We start from the raw sequence: 11,757 nt of genomic DNA on the forward strand, positions 1-11,757 counted from the left end.
AAAAGAGATAGGAAGGGGAAAGAGAATGCCATGGCACAAGTGCGAGAGATAGTATCTTTTACACTTGGTAAAATTAAAATATGAAGTTAAGTGAGGTAAACAACAGTTACAGGAACTTCAGTCTTGTGAATTCATGATGTGATTTCTGCATATATGAAAGAGATAATTTGATGGATAGTGCTCAGTGAGTGAGAGATGCAAAGCTGCTGCTGGAAGATATTTTACGTCCAAGATGGCATGGTCCATATGCACAGAATCATATTGTTTTTCACCTCGCTGTTGTTTCCAACAGTGTGAGTCAGCCTGTCTGCGACATTATGGTGCAAGGTTCATATGAGAGACCACCACTGGTGTGTTTCCAATTTTTCGTAAGCCTGCCGGCGGCCGCTTCGTGAAGGGAGCGACTGCAGAGAGGCGTAGGCTGACATATGTTACTTGGCAGCGTGACGAGCCGAGTGGTCCGTAGACAAACCAACTTGTGGAACTTTGGACAAACTTTTTCCGTTGTGACATTCACACTAGTCCTTAAATGGTGTGGCACCTCCAGCATATGAGAGATGACCCATGGCGGCCGCCGGCGCCCCCCCCCGGCACAGGCAATGCGCGGCAAGTAAAGCAGGCTAGCTGGCCCGGCCGGCCGCCGGCGCCCACCCCCCTCCCTCGGCACAGCCATTGCGCCCAGCAAAGCAAGATGCTGCCGCGCGCGTGGCCCGCGCGCGCCCACCCCCCCCCCTCCCCGCCATATCCTTTCTGTTTACAGACTAACCTCGCCCCCCATCTCAAGAAAGGAAAGTTGATGTGGCCCTTGGATAGGGAGCGAACTCAAGAAGGCCTGGGGCTGACATATGTTATGCAGCTGACGAGCCGAGTCCGTAGACAAACACAATTTGTGGAACTTTTGACCAAAATTTTTCGGTCGCAGCAAAGGGCCTCGAAACGTTTAAGCGAAGCATCCCTTCCGAAGGGACGCGACTTAGAAGCCTGGGCTGACTATGTTACTTCAGCGTGACGAGCCGAGTCCGTAGACACCAAATTTGTGGACTGTTTCGAGAAATTTTTTTTGGATTATTTAAAATCCATGGAATTTGAACCGTGTCCCCCGGCAGCATATGAGAGACCGGCCATGGGCGGCCCTTCGGAGAGGGAAGCGACCACTTCAGAAGGCTGGGATGACATATGTTACTCAGCGTGATTGAGCCGGTCCGTAGACAACCAAACTTGTGGACTTTGGACAAACTTTTCGTTGTGAATCACACTACTCTTAATGGTGTGGCACTCTCAGCATATTGAGAGATGACCCATGGGCCGCTTCGGAAGGAGGCGACTCAGAGGGCTGGGGCTGACATATGTTACTGCAGCGTGACCGCAAGCCGAGTAGGCCGTAAACACCGCAAATTTGTGGACTTTCCGAGAAATTTTTTTGGAAATTTATTAAAACACACAGAATTTAACTCGTGTCGCTCCAGGGCAGCATGGATGAGAGACGCCATTAGCGGGCCCCTGGAGACTACTGCGAAGAGTCTCTCACTTTTGACGATCGTATCAGAGGGAGGTGCGCGGAGATATCTCTCTCTTATGGCGCCGGAGGACGCTATACCATCGGCGGAGGCTAGTAGGCATGATGGCTAAGAAGGCATTAGTGTGCTCCTGGGATGGAGAGCCACCCCAGGAGAATTTGCAATTAGCTAGATGAGACCACAGTTTCGACAGATCACTAAGCTAGGGAGCAACATACACACTCTGCAAGCTTCTGTGCTAAGGTTTTCCCGCTTTTATACTGTCAGAGGTATCCTACATGTAAGTGCCTGTGTGTGTGCCGCACAAGTGTGTCGAAGGTTGGTGTGCTTGTGTTTTGTGGCTTTACTCCACACAGAGCAAGGACGGAGAGATGGAGAGAAGCGATAAGGACGCACGAGTCCGTGAGAAACACAGGAGAGAGGGGAGCACCAATGTCAAAGTCAGTGTACAGCTGCCTAACCAATTCTGTTGTGTGTTGGTTTGGCGTCGCTGTGGCTCCACGGTCATGGTTCGGGCACCTTTCTCTTGATAGCCCGTGATAGCTAATCAACCCTAAATGTGATTTGTAAATCGGTGTAATTCGGGCTATTGGTCACCTAGCCGTGCCAGGGTTCCTGATAGAGAGAGGGACTCGGGAGAGAAGGAAGGAACGTTATATAACTGGAGGCAAGAGCGTTTCCCTTCCGATAGGCGCAAGCGGACTGCTCTAGTAAGCCTGGGCGGCTGTTAGCAACTTATGGAGATAGTAACCTATTCAGTATTGACGTGTACGGACGTCCGTGTTAAGTTAAACCACCGTAGAGCACTACACTAATTTGTGTGACTTCTCGAGAATTAATTCTTTGAGAGGTTTTAACCTCAATAATATGCAGTGAAACTACATAGGAGAGTGTTTAACGGGCACCCTGTAAGAGTGTACCTCCTCGTTGGCAGGATCATTTTTTGAGTTCGCAAGAGCCTCTATATGTTATGGGTAGTACCACATCGCCATCACAAGGAGGCCGGGCCTATCGAAGGAGAGCGAACTCACAGGGAAGGCTCACGGGCTACATTATGTTTAAAACATCAGTCCACAGCCCGTGACGAGCCGAGATCCGTAGACAACCGGCATAATGAACAAACACCTTGCTGGACATTTGGACAAACTCGTCTTTCTCCCGTTGTTGACATGTCACAAGACTAGTGTGTTGTATGGAGGTGGTAGCGGTCAAACGGTATATACAAGGAGCTTAGTACAGAAGAATATCTCATTGAAGAAAGAGGAATACAACGCTGCAAGTAAGAAGGCGTGCCCGCCTACCGATATATATAAGATATAGGAGACATAATTGTTTGCCGAAGTGGAGTGTCCCGAGAGCACCAGGCACTTGGGCTGGTTATACCGTTCAGCTACACGGCATGGAGTCCTAGCGCCTCGGAGGCGCGGCTGTGCCCGCCGCCGCGCGGGCGCCCCGCCCCGACGTCCACGTCGCGGCTACTAGCGCATTCAGTCCCGGCGCGAGGTCCGACCTGGAATCTCTCTTGAGTTATTCACTGACGCCAGATATCGGAATCCTGTGAGTCGACTGTGTGACGCCTCTCGTCCCCTGCCCCACCGTAACAGCGCATAGGTAGTTCATGTCGCAGGTATATAGCATATCTGGACTTTGATCTCAGATTTCGGCGGCGCGGCCATAAAGCCGCGCGAAACTACGTCACCAACCAGAGATACTTTGGAGTTCTGGTTGCGCAAACCGGCACGCGTTAGAGTAACAAAGATACGGTGGACGAGTGGTCACACCCGGGTGAGTCGAAGAGTGCGACATAGTGAGGAGAGTGACCTCTCATCAAGACGCGATCTGAGGAAGTCGGCTACAGAGGCTGACGACGGCGGAAGCGTGGGAAGCGGATGATATGAGTCTTATATGGCAGCGTTTGACGAGTCCGAACGTCCGGTTAGTACCACCATAAATTTGGTGGACTTTCGAGACACTTTTTCTTTGGAAGAGTTAATTAAAACACAGAATATTAACTCGGAGAGTGTCCCGCCGGGCAAGCAGTGATGAGAGAGCCGTTCGCTCCCATGTCGTGTTGCACCCGTTCGGAACGGTTGAGCGACTCGAGAAAGGACTGGGGCTGACATTGACGTGTATACTTCAGCGAGTGAATGAGCCGAAGTACCGTAGACACCAAAACTTGTGGAACTGTGTGGACAGAACTTTTCCGTTGTGAACATTCACATCTTAGTAGCCTATGGTCGTGTTGCGACCTTTCCAGCATTATGAGTTACGATGCCCATGGTAGTGCCTTGCGGGAAGTGGAGCGGACTAGAGGGCTGTGGGGCTTTTGACCATAATGTTAACTGTTGGCGAGCGTAAGCACGGCCGAGTCCGTCAGACAGCCCAAATTATGTGGACGTTTTTCGACACAAATATGTATTCTTTAGCAGCAAGCGGAGCTACGCTAAAGCATCGACCGATTGGATGTTCTGGATCGCGAGAAGCAAACTGCGCACATAATCCGCAAATGGATAGCGCGATAGGGAGCGATTTAGTAGGAAGTCGACTGTGGCTGGTATCATGCCAGGATGCGTCGATGCTCAAAGTAAGAGGTAACGGCAGCGCATGACGGCACGAGTCCATAGACACAACCGAAAATTCTTGTGGGACCTTTCGAGATACTTTTTATATGGATTCCTAAGTGGAATATTATTAAACACTAGAATTTACCGAGTGACGCCAAGTCCGGGCAGCATCATGAAGAAAGCACCGAGCATGGCGGCGCCCTTTTCGGGAAAGGGAAAGCCGAAACTACCAGAAGCGCCTCAGGTGCCTAGACATATTCTGTTACTTCTGCTCAGCGTTGCTGACTAGCTCTGAGTCCGTAAACACCTTGTTCTAAAGCGGGTTTGGTATACCTGAGGTATACTAAGCCAACTAAATGCCTCATTAAACCAGGAGTCGGACATTACTACAACTAGGTCCTGCTAAATGGTGTAGGGCCACCGTCGAGGCAATGGGAGTAGATGACCCATGCGTGACTGCTTCGAAGGGACGACTCCCATGAGGCTTGGGGCTGACCATCGCAGTTACTTCAGCGGTCGTCCATGTTGACGGAGCAGACGGTCCGTAGACAATCCCAATTTTGTGGAATTTGACAATTTTGTCGGCAGCAAGCGGGCTCGAGACGCTTTAACGAGGCATCCCTTCCGATAGGGAGCGACTAGAAAGCTCTGGCGCTGACATATGTTACCTGATACCAGCGTGACGAGCCGAGTCGTAGACACCCAATTTGTGACTGGTTACGAGAATGTCTTTTTCTATGAGAATGAGTGTAACTTAAAACAGCAGAATTTAACCGTGTCCCGACAGCATATGAAAGACCCGCCATGGCGGGCCCCTTCGGGAAGGGGAGCGCACCGAAGGCTAGGGCTGACATAGTTACCTCGCTTATTAGTACCTCTTTGCAGTCCGTTGTACGAGCCGCACGTCCGTTAGACACCAAAACTGTATGGACTTTGGGACAAAAACTTTTCCGTTGTGTGACTTCACACCTAAGTCTAATGGTGTGGCACCATCCAGCAAATATGAGAGATGACCCATGGCGAGGCCCGCCCTGGCTCGGATGCCCCCCGGAAAGGCCCCGGCACATCGGCTATTGCTGCCCAGTGTACCAAGGACAGAGCTAGCTGGCCGTCCGGGTCGCGCGCTAGTAACCACCAACTGCCTACCCCTCCCGGCACAGGCATTGCGCCCAGCAAGCGAGAGCTCATCGCCACTAGCGCACCCGCGGCGCTACCTCCCCGCTGGTCCGGCCCAGATATCCATTCCATGTTGTTACGACTCACACCAACTCACTCCCGGCCCCCATCCTCAACGAAAAAGCGAAAGTTGATGTGGCCCAAAATAATTCTTTAAGGTCCCACTTTAACAAGAGATATCAAAAATGTTTTTGGAGAGCGAGTAATCTCGGAACTGGTTTCTGGAGCTAATTCCTCAGCATATGAGAGATGGAAACCAATGGCAGCCCCTTCGGAAGGGAGCGACTCAGAGACCTGGGCTGACATATGTTACTCAGGCGTGACGAGCGGAGTCCGTAGACACCAATTTTGGGACTTTCGAGAAATTTTTTTTGGGAAATTATTAAAAACACAGAATTTAAATCCGTGGTCCCACGGGCAGCTAATATGAGAGACACAGCCCATAGGCGCCTTCGGAAGGGAGCGAGCTGGCAAGAATGGTATAGGCTGACATATGTTACATAGCCAGCGTGACCGAGCCGAGTCCGTAGACACCAAACTGTGGTGGACTTAGGAAAACTTTTCGTTGTGACATTCTAGTCTTAAATGGTGTGGCACCTCAGATATGAGAGATGACCCATGGCGGCCCGCCGGCGCCCCCCCGGCACAGGCATTGCGCCCAGTAAGCAGAGCTAGCTGCCCGGCGCCCGCCGGCGCCCCCCCCCCGGCACAGGCATTGCGCCCAGCAAGCAGAGCTAGCCGCCCGGCGGCCCCGCCGGCGCCCCCCCCCGCCGCACAGCCATTGCGCCCAGCAAGCAGAGCTAGCCGCCCGCCGCCCGCCGGCGCCCCCCCCCGGCCGCATATCCTTTCCTGTTACAGACTAACCTCGCCCCCATCTCAGAAAGGAAAGTTTGATGTGGCCCTTCGGAAGGGAGCGACTCAGAAGGCTGGGGCTGACATATGTTACTCAGCGTGACGAGCCGAGTCCCGTAGACACCCAATTTGTTGGACTTTTGACAAAATTTTCGTCGCAGCAAGCGGGCTCGGAGACGTTTAACGAAGCATCCCTTCCGAAGGGAGCGACTTAGAAGCCTGGGGCTGACAATATGTTACTAGCGTGGACGAGCCGAGTCCGTAGACACCAAATTTGTGGACTTTCGAGAAAATTTTTTGGAAATTATTAAAACAGAATTTAACCTGTCCCAGGCAGCATATGAGAGACGGCCCATGGCGGCCCTTCGGAAGGGAGCGCCTCAGAAGGCTGGGGCTGACATATGTTACTCAGCGTGACGGCCGAGTCCGTAGACACCAAACTTGTGGGACTTTGGACAAACTTTTCCGTTGTGACATTCACACTAGTCTTAATGGTAGTGGCACCTCAGCATATGAGAGATGACCCATGGCGGCCCGCCGGCGCCCCCCCCCCCCCGGCACAGGCATTGCGCCCGCAAGCAGAGCTAGCTGCCCGCCGGCCGCCGCGCCCCCCCCCGGCACAGCCATTGCGCCCAGCAAGCAGAGCTAGCCGCCCGCCGGCTCCCCCCCCAGCATTACCATCAGTTTGTGTTGTTATTTTCTATAAAATAAATGGAGTATCTGTGGTATTTCAAATAAACACATGTGAAGACTTTTTATTACTTTTTTTTGCAAATCAACAGGTGGGGCCAAAGCCAAACGAAGGGCAGCTACAACAAATTATCATTGTAATCTCCACAATAATACTGGTTGTCACCCTGGCCCATATCATTTCCTGTTATAGACTAACCTCGGCCCCCCATCTCAGAAAGGAAAGTTGATGTGGCCCCCACTGAAAAAAGTTTGGGGACCGCTGGTCTATAATATACTAAGCGTTTCAATTCGTCATATAATTCCTCTTTTGGAATTGTGAGCTATTTTTTAACTCGATCAGAACAAACAAAGAAAATCTGCTGCTGTTCATACAAACGCACAAAAAGATATACAAAAGCAATTACTTGAAGTGATCTGTTCAACACAATAGGCTGTTTTCACAGCAGACACTTTCATTTGTCCCTGTAGGAAAACCACGTTTTACTAACAACAAGGCTCTACACTATTCACTAAAAGGGCCATGAAGCTGAAACAGCTAAATGTAATTCAGCCGCCATTAATTTTACAATTTATACCTGTGGCTTTCCCACTGAATATAAGACAAAAGATTTTTAAGCAACTTAACCTTTGAAGACTAGAGAGAAAGAGGTGGGAAAATCCGCAGGATACAGACGAGAAGAACCAAAATAAAGATGTGACATCCAAATCTACAGTGAAAATGTCACATCTTCAGTCTTACATTTAGAGCAGGTGTTAGACAATCCGGGGTTTATTTTATCACGTTTCACTGTAGTGATATGAAGACTAGTGTGTGTGTGTTCATTGAAATTATCACCTTATTTATGAATCAACACATGTTAAACAGACATGACAAGAACAATAAAGGATAAAAAAAAGTATAGATAAAATAAACAAGTACAATAGAATAATTACATTTAATAACATTTAACTATGTGTATGCTCCATTTGTTCTTCTACGGTTTAGAGAGTTTATCAAATGTGTAAAATCTTTATGGAAAAAGGGTAAATCTTGGATCTGGTATTCCTGTAGATATATGGCATTTGTTAATAAACATTTTCCCATTAAAATAATATTTGAAATAACATTACATTCAAAATATATTATGAAATCTTTAACAGAAAGACAACACAAAAACAACATGTCTGTGATGTGAATGCCTGTAATGGCTATTCAGCCACAACAATGACTTTATTAGAAATGAGGTCTCCAGCCAGCTCTAACTTCAGAATATCCCAGTCTCAGTCATCTAGAGAAACTCACATCCTCTTTCCACAATTCCTCAGAACTAGGAGACTCTGATAATTTTTCTAAGGGGGAAGTAGGCCTAAGTAGTTCCTGCATGTTTGCAGGGGGGGGGGTTGGTTGGTTTACATGGAACAGAGCAATCTGTGTCTTCTGAAGAAGGACGGTGAAGCTGATACCTGCATAGACTCAGGCATGTGCAAATGAGGATTAGTCATCCCAGACATCAAGCAGCAGTGATTTTCAAACCAGCCCCCCCCCCCCCCCACGCCAGACTGTGACGTGCACTGCCAGCTGATGTGAATTTCACCACTGAAAGTCACAATAATACTTTAATTGTCAGTGTTTATGAACTGAATAAGGAATTATTTGTTATACTTATTTCCCTCTTTGCCCCCTCTGTTTCTCAGTCTTTTTTTCTCTTTAATGAATCAATGAATGTTAAAAAAAAATAACACCCACTTTTTTAAGCTTTGTTTTCTGACACTCGTCTCTGCTCTTTGGTGCCCAAATATTTTCCACTGTGCCCTTTTTTGTCCACCACTATATAATATTTCTGTTATTTTTTCTCTCCGGATGTGGACTGACTCAGTGTTGTCTTTGGCAAAGGCTTCTGCACGTTCGTCACATCTTATGTCAAACTGTGAATGCCATGCTTGCGTATCAACAAAGAGAAAATACGCAATCTATAACAACTCCCCCTATGTCAGCAACCAAAGGAGGTTGGCCCTGGTGTCCGGTTTCACTGCACATATTCTGCATACAGTAGAGTCGCCAATGTGTCCATGCACTGATGAGGATAAAGTAACGTAAACCATGGCTTCGAGATGGTGATCACGTTAAGGAACCATAGCCAATGGTGCTAAATAATGCCTTGTATTTTCAGAGAAAAAACATAAAATAATCTCAGTGATCTTCAGTGATCTCTTTATGTGACCAGAAGAAAATGCAATAATATATATGTGACCTCATTCACTCCCACCTTTCCTCCCTTTGATTAAAGCAGCCTGTTGACACGAGTTGCCACATCTTTGAGGAGGAGGGTTCGTTTGTTCCAAAACTTGTGAGTCTTCCAAACAAAAAAAAGAGTTTTCAAGAGAAACAGACATCAGCAACTTTCCCAAGTAATTGAGTCACAATCTCCAATATCCTTCCTGCAAACAACTCCTGACTTATTCGCCCTTTAAAATGTAACGTTTTTCATTCCAGAAGCTTCTTTGTATAACCTGCTACGTATGTACTTTGAACATTTGTACTTGTATAAACAGCTAGTTATAAACTGCTATAGATAAAAAAAAAAAAACAGAAGAAAATGAAGAGGAAGAGTCTGCTGGTCTTCCTCTGAATGTTTCAGACATTCATTAGGAAACAATGTGTTGCACTTATTTACACTTTGCTGCACAAATCACCAGCTTCCAAGATGCGTTGGTGTCTATATTTACAGGTGCCACAATGTGCGTCCAATTTCCCTTTTAGGCTTCTACAAAGTTACCTGTAATCTCATAAACTGTTATTTATTTTCCACAGAAAGTTGGAATGGCAATTTGGGCTTGTTCTTAGTCCAGAATCTGGGTAGGTTTATCAGATCAAAAATCTTGTTTAGAAAGTCTTTTCTCTCGGTCATTACATTAAAACGTTACACTCCCTGCCTGCAAATGATGACATATTGTGTTGTATAACATGAACAAAAGGCACTTCAGAAAAATTTGGCACTAGTGAATAGATTTTATAAGACACAAATTCATCCTTTAGGCTACATAAGAGTTTTTCTGAGCATATTCTCCACCACACTTCTTTCTTGCTACTTGTCACATGTCTACAAAACCGTCTGAATACACATGGTTTTCTTGCTGAATGGGACACACACACACACACAAACACACAAACACACAAACACACACACACACACACACACACACACAAACACACACACACACAAAAAAAAAAAACATAATTAATTTACTGACTTCTCCATGAATGTACAACATAAAAGAGCAAACTACAAAAGCAACTGTAGGCTCCAACTGGCACATCACTGCAAACTAAAAAAACTGGATGAGCCGGGTTTTGCGTCACTGTGACAGATCTTCCCATTCACCTACTTTCCACTAATCGTTTGTGTTCAAGCTGCAGCAAGTTACAGCTGTGAGTCACAGCAGCTCAAACTGAGTTGTGGTATGAATGGGGTGGGTCTGCCTCGTCACTGTGAGCAAATAGCCTGCAGTTCAGTAATTCTAAAACCATGAATGAAGCATGACAACTAAAATCAACTTCCCCAACATATAACTTGATTATCAAGTTGTCCTGACGTGCCCTAACTCCTGTCACACAATGTAGTACGTGTCAGGAATCAGGGCACACATTAAACATGCTCAGCGTGACATACTGTGTGTGTTATACAGTGGTGGGAAGTAACTAAGTACATATACTCAAGCACTCTACTTGAGTATTTCCATTTTATGCTACTTTACACTTTTACTCCACCACATTTCAGAGCGAGATATTGTCCTTTTTATATACAGTATACAAAATCTACAATTATATAAAATTTTTAATAATGGTGAAAACATTTTTTATTTAAATTACATATTTAACGGCAAGAAAACTTAATGTGCTTTATATTAAAATGCATGCGCAAACAGCACCAAAAATCAAAATGCTATTTACATGTTAATACACCAATAACCATAATCCAATAACTGAATAATATTATATCCTCTGTATTTACATATTTCCAGAGAGTAAGGGAATAAGATCAGATTTCCCCCTACACTGAAAAACGCTGGCAAGTTACAATTGTGCAATGCTCTTGTACCAAAGTATCTCAAGTGTCATATAATGTCACACAGCACAGGAAGTCTTATGTAACCTCAGTGGGGATTTGTGCTTTGCAGGAACTGCCCACAGTGTGTGTGTGTGTGTGTGTGTGTGTGTGTGTGTGTGTGTGTGCATGTGCGTTTTTTGTGTTCATTAGGCAAGCACAATTACTCACCATTCAGTCATCTGCGGCCACGCCTAGCAATTACTGGGGCTGTTACACTGCCTTGACTCGCTACTGCCATCAATGGATAAATCTGATTCATGTGACTTAGTGTAGATGAAATCAACACATAGTTCAAGGCTGTGGTGCCATCATGTGGGTATGATATGAAAGTAGCTTCAAATGTACAACAGACAGCAGGGAAGAGACTTGTAGGCAATATGAGTACTAAATCTGTGTACTGAAAAATAATATTATATGAACCATGATAGAAGATATTATCCAGTTTTAAGATTTTATCCATTCGACACCTCTACCTGTACTCTACCAATACCATGCCATGGCAAATGTCTGCCATGAGAAAGGCCTTTACGAACATGACATATTACCAAAGAAAGACCTCTCATTCAGCCTAGACTTACCATCTACAGTATGTGTGAATCCAAGCCATGAAGTACTGCATCGAGCTGCAGAGCTCAGTGTTATCTCTCACTTTGACTCCTCAGACAACTGAAGGTGAAGTTATTGGAATTAATGTAAACAGTGTGTCATTATGAGTATAAGTACATTTAACTACTGCACTTAAGTACAATTTTGAGGCACTTTATTTGAGTATTTCCATTTGATGCTACTTTATACTGAACTTCACCACATTTCAGAGGGAAAATATTGTACTTTGTACTCAACTACATTTATCTGACAGCAGGAAGC

The sequence above is a fragment of the Seriola dumerili genome, unplaced genomic scaffold, assembly GCF_002260705.1.
Source record: "Seriola dumerili isolate Sdu_G_001 unplaced genomic scaffold, Sdu_1.0 BDQW01000002.1, whole genome shotgun sequence".
NCBI classification, from domain to species: Eukaryota; Metazoa; Chordata; class Actinopteri; order Carangiformes; family Carangidae; genus Seriola; species Seriola dumerili.